The 9286-nt window shown below is 46.7% G+C and overlaps 1 long non-coding RNA gene across 2 annotated transcripts; it reads right to left on the reverse strand.

Annotated features, from left to right (window-relative positions):
* Nucleotides 1-7496: 7496 nt before the first annotated feature.
* LOC119281553 lies at nt 7497-8318 on the reverse strand. Of its 2 annotated transcripts, XR_005138462.1 has the most exons (3): nt 8175-8312; nt 8040-8101; nt 7497-7953 (listed from the first exon to the last, which is right to left on the reverse strand). It is a non-coding gene; the product is annotated as an uncharacterized LOC119281553 (long non-coding RNA). The 2 variants fall into 2 exon arrangements; XR_005138461.1 differs by having other exon boundaries at nt 8040-8318.
* Between the last annotated feature and the right edge of the window lie 968 nt (nt 8319-9286).

A 9286-nucleotide genomic window follows, 5' to 3' on the forward strand; every position in this document is an offset into this window, starting at 1 on the left:
CAGGTTTCGCTTTTGAGTCGACTCTAAGGTGATGCTCAGCCAGCCCCCTGGGAACACCTGGCATGTCAGCTGGCTTCCATGCAAAGATGTCCCAGTTCTCACGGAGGAACTGGATGAGCGCTTCTTCCTATTTAGAGTCGAGTGTTGTGGAAATATGGCTCGGAGCCGCGTTGGGGTCAGTAGGGTGGATATGAACTGGCTTCATCTCCCCAGACGACTGGAACGCTGACTCTGTGGCGGGCTTCTTGGCCCGCAAAAAATCACTCGGATCTGCATTTTTCTTGTATCCTTCCAGCTCTACCACTGTTATCTGGGCATCCGCAATCTTCGAGCCTTTCTGGAAACATTCTTCTGCCTTCTTCCGGCTGCCAGTGATAGTGATCACGCCTTTGGGGCCAGGCATCTTTAATTTGAGGTACACATAACATGGTCGATCCATGAAGCGGGCATAGGCTGATCTTCCCAAAATAGCGTGGTAAGCGCTCTGGAAATCCACGACTTCAAATGTCAGCTTCTCTTTGCGGAAATGGTTCGAGTCGCCGAACACTACATCCAGAGCTATTTGACCGAGTGACTCAGCCTTCTTTCCAGGAATGACTCCGTGAAAACTCATGTTGCTAGAGCTGAGCCTGGACATCGGAATGCCCATTCCCTTGAGCATCTCTGCATACAATATATTCAACACACTGCCGCCATCCATCAATACCTTCGTCAGTCGAGTGCCTTCGACGACTGGGTCGACCACCAGCGCTTGCCTCCCAGGGGTCCCAGGGATGGCAATGTGAGTAGGGTGATCGGACTGGTCGAACGTAATGGGAGTTCGCGACCATTTCAGATAGCTTGGTGTCGCCGGGGCGACCATATTTACCTCTCGGTTGATCACTGTCAGTCGACTTTTGCTCTCTACATCAGCAAAAGTCATCAGGGTGGAATTGACATGAGGGTACCCTCCATCACTGTCCTCCTTGTCCTCGGCCTTGTCCGACTCCTTCTCTTTGTCCTTGGGCTGTTTTCCTTGAAACTGCTGGATTAAGAGCCGGCACTGGCGAGTGGTATGTTTCGGGTAGATGAAGTTACCCTCTTCGTCTTTCTTCGTGTGGATGTGACATGGTAGATCCATCACGTCATTTCCTTCTTTATCCTTTACCTTCTTGGGGTTCCAAGATCCTTTGGGCTTCCCTTTGAATTTGCCCGGAGTCACGGCTAGAGCCTCTCCAGGAGCAGCTGGCTCGACCTTCCGCTTCTGCTTCCGACTGGAGTTTCCTTTTTCTGATTGACTCGGCTTATAATTGCCACTCCGGCGCATGTCCTCTTCTTCACCGTTAGCGTATTTGGTGGCAATCTCCATCATTCGACTCAGGGTCATATCTCCGGTTCGACCAAACTTCAGGCTCAACTCTTTGTTCTTGACACCATCCTTGAAGGCGCAGACCGCTTGATGGTCCGACACATTCTCCGCGATATGATGCAAAGTGATCCATCTCTGGATGTAATCTCTCAATGTTTCACTCGACTTTTGTACGCAGACTTGCAGATCCGTCAATCCGGTCGGTCGCGTGCAAGTTCCCTCGAACGTCCTAACGAACACTCGAGAAAGATCTTCCCAGGTGTAAATGCTGCTAGGAGCTAACTGATTCAACCACGCCCTGGCCGAACCCTCTAGCATGAGTGGCAAATGCTTCATGGCCACCTCATCATTACCACCACCAATCTGTACCCCCACTCGGTAGTCTTCAAGCCAAGTTTCAGGCTTGGACTCTCCGGTGAACTTACTTACCCCAGTCGCCAACCTGAAGTTGGGGGTATCACTGCAGCTCCGATGGCTCTGCTAAAGCATTGTGGACCTGAAACATGGACTCGGCTGCTAGTGGGCACATCTCTGTCATGGCCACCTCTATGAGCTCTGTTCCGATCGACCAAACCTTGCACGATGATGGATCTCGCGTCAAAGCTTGGTTCTCTGGGGTCGACCGGAGCTCTCCGCCCAACACTGAGCTGGCGCATGTCATCTTGCTGCCGATGGGCATTAGACCCACTTCTCGGGGGAGGAGTGGGCACTCGACGCCTATCATCACGATCAAATCGGTCATCATAGTGGTCCCGGCCGGCCTTCACGTCCCACGCGCCTCGGAGGTGACCTTGGGCTGTGAGCCGATTGAACAGTATTCGCAGCGACGGATCGACTATGAATCCTGTTGCGCGACTGTGACACAACTGAATTCTGATCTCCTGCCGCCCGGAGCAAATCCCTGATCTGCATCAAGCCTCTTCCAGCCTCCGACTAAGAGGGCTGAATTGACTCCACTATATGGGCTGCAGCTGCCAAATTCTGAATCGGGGTTCGATATACCTGAGTCGGTTGCGGAAAGAGCTGACGTCGGCTGGAGTCAGGTACTCATTGACGTGCACGCTCGTCGAGTGCTCGCTGGAGGTTCTCCAGTCGAGTGCGTTCAGCCAAGTTGGCCAAACGCGCCTCTTCCAAGGCACGAGCCTCAGGAGTTTCTCCTGCGATGGGAGTATGCAGGGCATCCATGTTCCGGCGGCGAAGATCTTCTCTTTGCTGAGAAGTGAGTGGCTCGGGCTGATATTCTTCGTGGGCCTGAGCGGGGTCGCCTCCATCGTCCATCCAATCGATGCGGTGGAAACCGGGAGGGCTACGAGGCCCGTTGACCATCAGGACCTCCGCCGCTGGATCACTGCTGTCACACTCGGATGCAGTCTCTACGGAGCCAGTCGACAGATCGAACAGGCCGTAGAGAGATTCGTCGGGCTCAATTGCCGCGACTTGGGTGGTGGCCGATTGGCGAGCCACTGCGTGTCTCACCCATCGCTGAAGCCTCGATCGACCGGAGCGCTTGCGCTGGCGGGAGACAGGGAGGGAGGACAGCACAGGAGTCGACCGGTATGGGGTCGATGGCTGCCGTAGCAGGACGCCGCGGACACACGCCCGAAAGTGCGTCGCCCCGCGGATGGGGAGCGCGTCGATGTCGAGTGGTGCCTCCTGGAGCCAAGCGGAGTCGTCGGCGATGAAAGCGAGCGCACCGAGACGGATCTCGCGGCCCTCGACCAGAGCTCCGCCAGAAACCATAATGAAGGTAATCGGACAAATTGCAACTTCTCCAAAAAGTCGCTAAGACACCGGCCCCATGGTGGGCGCCAACTGTCGTGGCCCTAAGTCTGACAGTAGAATGGGGGGTAGGTATGGAGAGGCAAGATCCTAGCTATGGAGTAGTTGTATACGCAAGGGATTTACGAGTTCAGGCCCTTCTCGGAGGAAGTAACAGCTCTACGTCTCGGAGCCCGGAGGCGGTCGACTGGATTACGTGCGTATGAGTTACATGGGTGCGAACCCTCTACACTGAGGAGGGGGGTGGCTTATATAGAGTTTGCCAGACCCCTCTGGCCCTCAGTTATGCAGGGTTTAAAGTACATTAAGACAAGGGGTTACTGGTAACGCTCTCATAAAGTGCCATGAAGACTATTAAAGCTACTTAATGACAGACCGTTGCGTGCTGAGTGACTTTAGGTCTCCTGGCCGTCGAGTGGTTAGCTTCATGGTCGAATGGCTATCTTCATCATCGAGTGTCCTTGAGTTCGTCGAGTGAAGTCCCTCTTGGTCGACTGGAAGGTAGCTTCTTCTAAGGATGTCCTTGGGTAGGGTATTCTAGATAGGTCCATGACCCTACCCTAGGTACATGACTTCATCAAGTCATGTATAACTAAGATTTGTGTACCATTTATAACATTAGTGTTGATGCAATCTTCACCACGGGTGGCAACCTCACGGTCGTGGGTCCAAGCAAAGGCCAAAGCTGTGATGACTCTCCCAGAATGCAATCCATGTTTTCGGTTGTCGGATCTGCACTACTAGGCATTTGTAGCCGCTCGATCTATTTCTTTTAATCGCGCTTGGGCTGCAATGACGAACAGGGGTGTGGTTTAATTAGCTGCACCCTGCTCCCATTGAAGTTTGTACATGGCTCTTGGGAGGTCAGCTTTGTTTAGTCCCTGTAATTATTTATCTTTGTTCCTTCCAAGAAATAAGCTTAGTCTGTTGCACTTTAGAGTGTAGAGTATATAACTAAGTCACTAGGGATGTCTTTACATCAAGGGCATTTGGAATTTGGTACCCAATCAGGCATATTAGCTTTTGTAAATCGATAGGGCCGCAATGTTAGATGAAGGTATAATGCGCTCTGCAATTCTCCATGCTATTCAACACAAATTGTTGGGAAACATCACCTTGGTCGCTAAATTATGCCATGTCTATTCTATTACATCAACCACTGTTGTGATGTTGTACATGGATTACTTCTCTTCATTGTTTACACATTTTAGAACAGATTGTGTTTGCCCATATATTTTGTAAAATTGTTCCTCCTTGAAGTATACTAGATCATGGTGGGCACGCGTTGCTGTGCCCGTCCATTTTCACAATAAAAGTGTAGGTGATTCCAGAAATATATAACACAGTAAAATGTAAGTTACATAAGAAAATTTAGGAGATACAGTGTGTAAAGTGGATATAAGTATTCATTCATAATAAATGCAATTATGTTTATGGAATGGCCGGAGATGAACTGAGAACATGCAATTTATAACAAAATGATCATGAAAAAACATTGTACATCAATGTAACTAATTTAGCCATTCTCTAGGAGCAACATAGCATAGATAGGCGAGGAAGCTTGCCAAGCGTAAAACGTCGTGGTGTGACACTTGAGAATCCTAGCGGTTTTGCCTTCAGTGTTCAACCATGTAACTCACTTTGATATTCAATAAAATGTGTCACAAGTCATTTCCATATAAAAAAATAGGTTGTAGACTTGTGGGTGAAAAATACAGAGAAGTTGTCCAAAGCCTTTTCTCCTCTCCTTGATTATAATGCTCTGGGAATCCATGTCCGTCTATGTCAAAACTGGGTGATCAGCTACTCTTGCATTTGCAAGGCCTCCCGCAGCACTGCACCCAATAACATATGGTGTGTTTGTTCCATCGATCGTGTAGAAAGAACAATATAAATATTTGAGGGAAAAATGAAGTGCGAAAACATCAGATAAGGTTCCGAAACTGGGAATTAGCACTGTGCATATATCTTCATGAGAGGAGAAGATGTAGTAACGACGGACTAACTACACTGGTATTTGAACAATATTTCAATTCGGTAAAGATACAGAAACAATAAACAAATCAGACTGGTAAATAAACCATGCTCACGCTAAAAAAGTGTTCAACAAACGCCAAGTAATTATGCCAAAATAATGCTATAACTAAATAGCAGCCCCTGAAGTACCCACTACTCTCAAGCTCTACAAAGTGTCAATATGCATACTTTGAGAAGTGCTTAGAACTGTGTCGTGGCGAAGAAGAGTCACAGAGTGCAGGCGTAGTAGTGTGCATCAAATTACGTGAAATGTAGAATCCTTGCAAACCTAAAAAGAAAATAATATTACTAAGGTGGAAGTATTGTAGAAAGGGCAGTGCAGCAGTGGTTACAGAACTGAAAGAGAGAAACATATTTACATATCACCAGAATTAATGACCTAAGGAGAAATAGGTAGTGAGAGAACTCACATCCTGTAGTCTTCATCAATGTATCAGATGAGAGTACGGCATCACCTCCTCGACCATTGTCACATCAACTCATCCAGATCCATAAAGCCTTAAAATTGCACATCGAAATGCACGCAAGAGGGTAAGAGGCTTGCTAACTTGAAAAAATATGGAAGCTGCAATATAACTGCATATTTCTACAGCAAGCCACAACTAATAATTAAATACAATCCCTTGTAAGTTCAGAGCCGAATAAATACTTATCTCTCGTGGTGTAGAACAATAAGATGAAAATGTGCGAAAAAGGAAAAGATAATATGAAAACTTAGAGAGGCTCAAAAGATAAAGAAGGAAAGATGTGGCATTATAATTGTTATAAGATCAGAAGGTAAACTTTACCAAACCAAAAAATAAAAGTGATGCCAAAACAATCTTCATTGAGTGTTGCGGCAATTCACACATAACTTAAATCAACCACTATGATACTGATATACATCACATAACAGATTGTGATTGATTATGTCCCACACACTTCTAGTGAGACTAAACCTAAGCCGGTAGTATCTGAACAATGTTAACCCACCCCCACATCTCAGGACAGTACTCTAGATATTATACCGAAAATGATGCCCAATAAAATTCATGGAATGGCACACTTGTCGCTGTCAAGAAAATTTATAGCTTCCCACCATAGCAAAACAGGCCCATCTTCTCAGATAAAACTGTATTAGTAGATGAGATGTCATCTCACAAATAGTGTCCAGCATAAGCAGTGCAACCACGTAACCTGATGTGAAGGCTTTCATTATTGCTCCAATATACATACAAGCTAATGAAGCACAGTAAGAGGCACCATTTTAAAAAGGAATAGTAGGAAGCCCCCAAGGTTTGCTTATGTGGATAATAATATGTAAACTGGAAATAAAAAAACTCATCATTATGAACCTGAACTGAACTATTTGCCTGCGTAAAAGAAAAAACTGGCTTAACAATAGCTAATTTTGTTAGAAGAAGTTGAGGGAACAGAGGAGTGCTCATTGCTCTGTAAATAATCAAGCTTGGACCCAACGTTTCAATGAACAAATTCAAAAGTAGTAAACAGGAGCTCATTTCGTTCGCCAGAAAAAGCCGGTTCATCTTAGCGAATGTTCTGGATGACGAGGCAATCAGCAGCTTGATCTCCAAATTTCTGCAACAACAAGAATTCTACAATTCAGTAGTAAAAACACAAAAAGAACACAAGGTAAGCGGACGCGCTTGTGCTGCACCTACAGTGTTGTCGCTGGAGACAAGAGATAAAGTACTGGGCAAGGAGGAGAGAAGAGAATCTATGGCCACGGCAAGCAGGATAGAAGGCGACGGCGAGTTGGGGACATGGCTACAGAGGGAAGTGGGAAGGGAAGCATTATGTAGTACCTCTGCGCATCGGAAAGGTTTGCAACTTTACCAGCCATGATTGCGAGCTTGAAGGAGAGGAGAGCAGTTTCCAGCAGACGAGGCGTCTGCCATTATCGCCCTCGCCCCCACCTTTCCTCACACGCATCATGCGCCTCGCATCTTGTACCACACCTCTCTCATGCGCTGGATTGGATCGGCTCGACCTGGATCCCGCTCAAATCCCTCACCTCACCTCAAGGGGACCGACGCACACCGGTCGTCTTCACTGGATCGAGAAACTGGCCGCTGGCTCGATCGAGAATGGAGTCGACGCGGTCGCTGCGCTGCGCCTCGATCGGGATTTGATTAGGACTAGCGTCTGGGGCGCGCCCTGGTGCGCCTCCTAAGACGTGACTGTGCGTACCAGTCAGCTGTTGGAGTTGAGAACGTGTTTATACAGTACTAATGAGTATCAAGCATTAAACAAAGAATTCAAGGCGGAAAAGCATTTCGGTCTCATTCGTCAGGGCCCTAAATGGAGGTAAGACAAAATATATCAACATCTATAAGAAAGTAAATCTCCCTTATGCATGTCTCTTACGAAATCTTACAAGAATCCCGACAAACACCGTTGAATACTATTGTACAACACAACGCCATTAATCATTTAGGATTCCCTTAGTACATTGAAATCAGTAGCAATCCAAACAATTCACGCACAGAATGAAGCATCAGCCCAAGCATTCAATCTCCAGCAACAAAAGATATGTTCTTTCCAATTAAGAAAAGGCGGGCACACAATCCATCTGGCTCGCCGGACGCCGATCCGTCGGATTCCAACCAGCAAAATCAACCATGATAGGGCTAGCAGCACGGGCAGGCAAATAACCTGCAATAGCAAGAACCGAGAAGTTAGCAGATCTCCCAGGGCAACGCCGGTGGCGAAGGCGTGCTCAGCCTGGCCTCCTCCCATCGATGGCGCGATGGCCCTCTTCTCCGGGCGGGAAGTGGCAGCGTCCTCTCCTGAAGAAGATTAACACATTGAGGGGGACTGCGATAGGACTCGTAGGAGGAAGGGATAAGAAAAGAGATTGGGATGAGAAGGTCACCTTCAGTCCCTTGATCCAGCTGCTACTTGAGGCCCAACGAGACCAGCGTACCCTTGATCCACCTGCTACTTGGGTAAGCGTATCTTCCAAATTAGGTCTAAAACATCTTGAGAAAATTTGGATGGGATGCAATACCTCATCGTTTTGAGCTTCTCAGCCTCGTTATTACTGAAACCATGTGTGCAGTTAGAGAAGGCAAGCATGTCCATCTCATACCACAGATGGAGAACCACAAAGGGTCCACTCTGACAAAGAATTTGAACCACACGCCTGCCCAGCTCTTCAATTTTCAGGGGTAAATTTCAACCAATCAAAATTTACACCTCGGTTTCTGAATCTCCAAGGGTAGGCCATTATTTGCAAGTCAAGCATCTGTTTTATTCAGATAAAAAGACCCTGCACTTATTTTTCATTGGTAAAATCTTTTTTTCCCGATTACTACTTATACAATCTTTACCTGGGCATGCATATGATTTAGATACATCATGAGAAATGGAGAGATGCAAAGAAACCTGCTTATGGTAATAGGATATATTGGCCGAACTGCAGGGACGCACGGAGCGAAGATATCCCTGTTCAACTCTCCTCTTCAGCCTTGGAGGCATCTCTTTCATTATGTAGACCTCATCTCTCAATGATGCTATGGAGTAGTCCACATCAAATGTATCTCTGAACTCACTGTAGGCAAAGCAATAGAAAAGGATAAGATAAAGGAAGTCCTTAAGTGAATTGTTAAGAATTGCAGTGACTGGAGAAAGAAATGTTGACCTAGGATCAGCCCAAAATGAAGTTTTATCCAACTCCAGCACAATGCATGTGACATTAAAGTATCTTGCAGCCGTCACCATATCGCATATCTGATTTAACAGTGCAACGTGTATGTTCAGTTTTAGTATTTCAACAACAACAATGGCTCAAAAATGTAGACAATACAGTAGATGCATCGAGATTGTCACAAGCTGTACTTAGAAGGAACACATCTGGTTGAGACCACCATTGCAGGAAACCATCAGATAGCCATTGTTCAAATGGCGGTTTCCTGAATATAGAACCAATAAGGTCAAATGGCGGAAGAGACTACAAAAGGCTTAAAATTAGTGTTCAGCCGCACATGAGATACATACTGTTTAATCCAACCATTGATATGAATACGGAAGGGGAAAACATCAATGGAAGGCCAAATATTCAGTCAATGTATACGAAAGGGGAAAACATCAATGGAAGGCCAGACATCAATGTTCTGGTCA

This window comes from Triticum dicoccoides, chromosome 3B, assembly GCF_002162155.2.
Source record: "Triticum dicoccoides isolate Atlit2015 ecotype Zavitan chromosome 3B, WEW_v2.0, whole genome shotgun sequence".
Lineage (NCBI taxonomy): Eukaryota > Viridiplantae > Streptophyta > Magnoliopsida > Poales > Poaceae > Triticum > Triticum dicoccoides.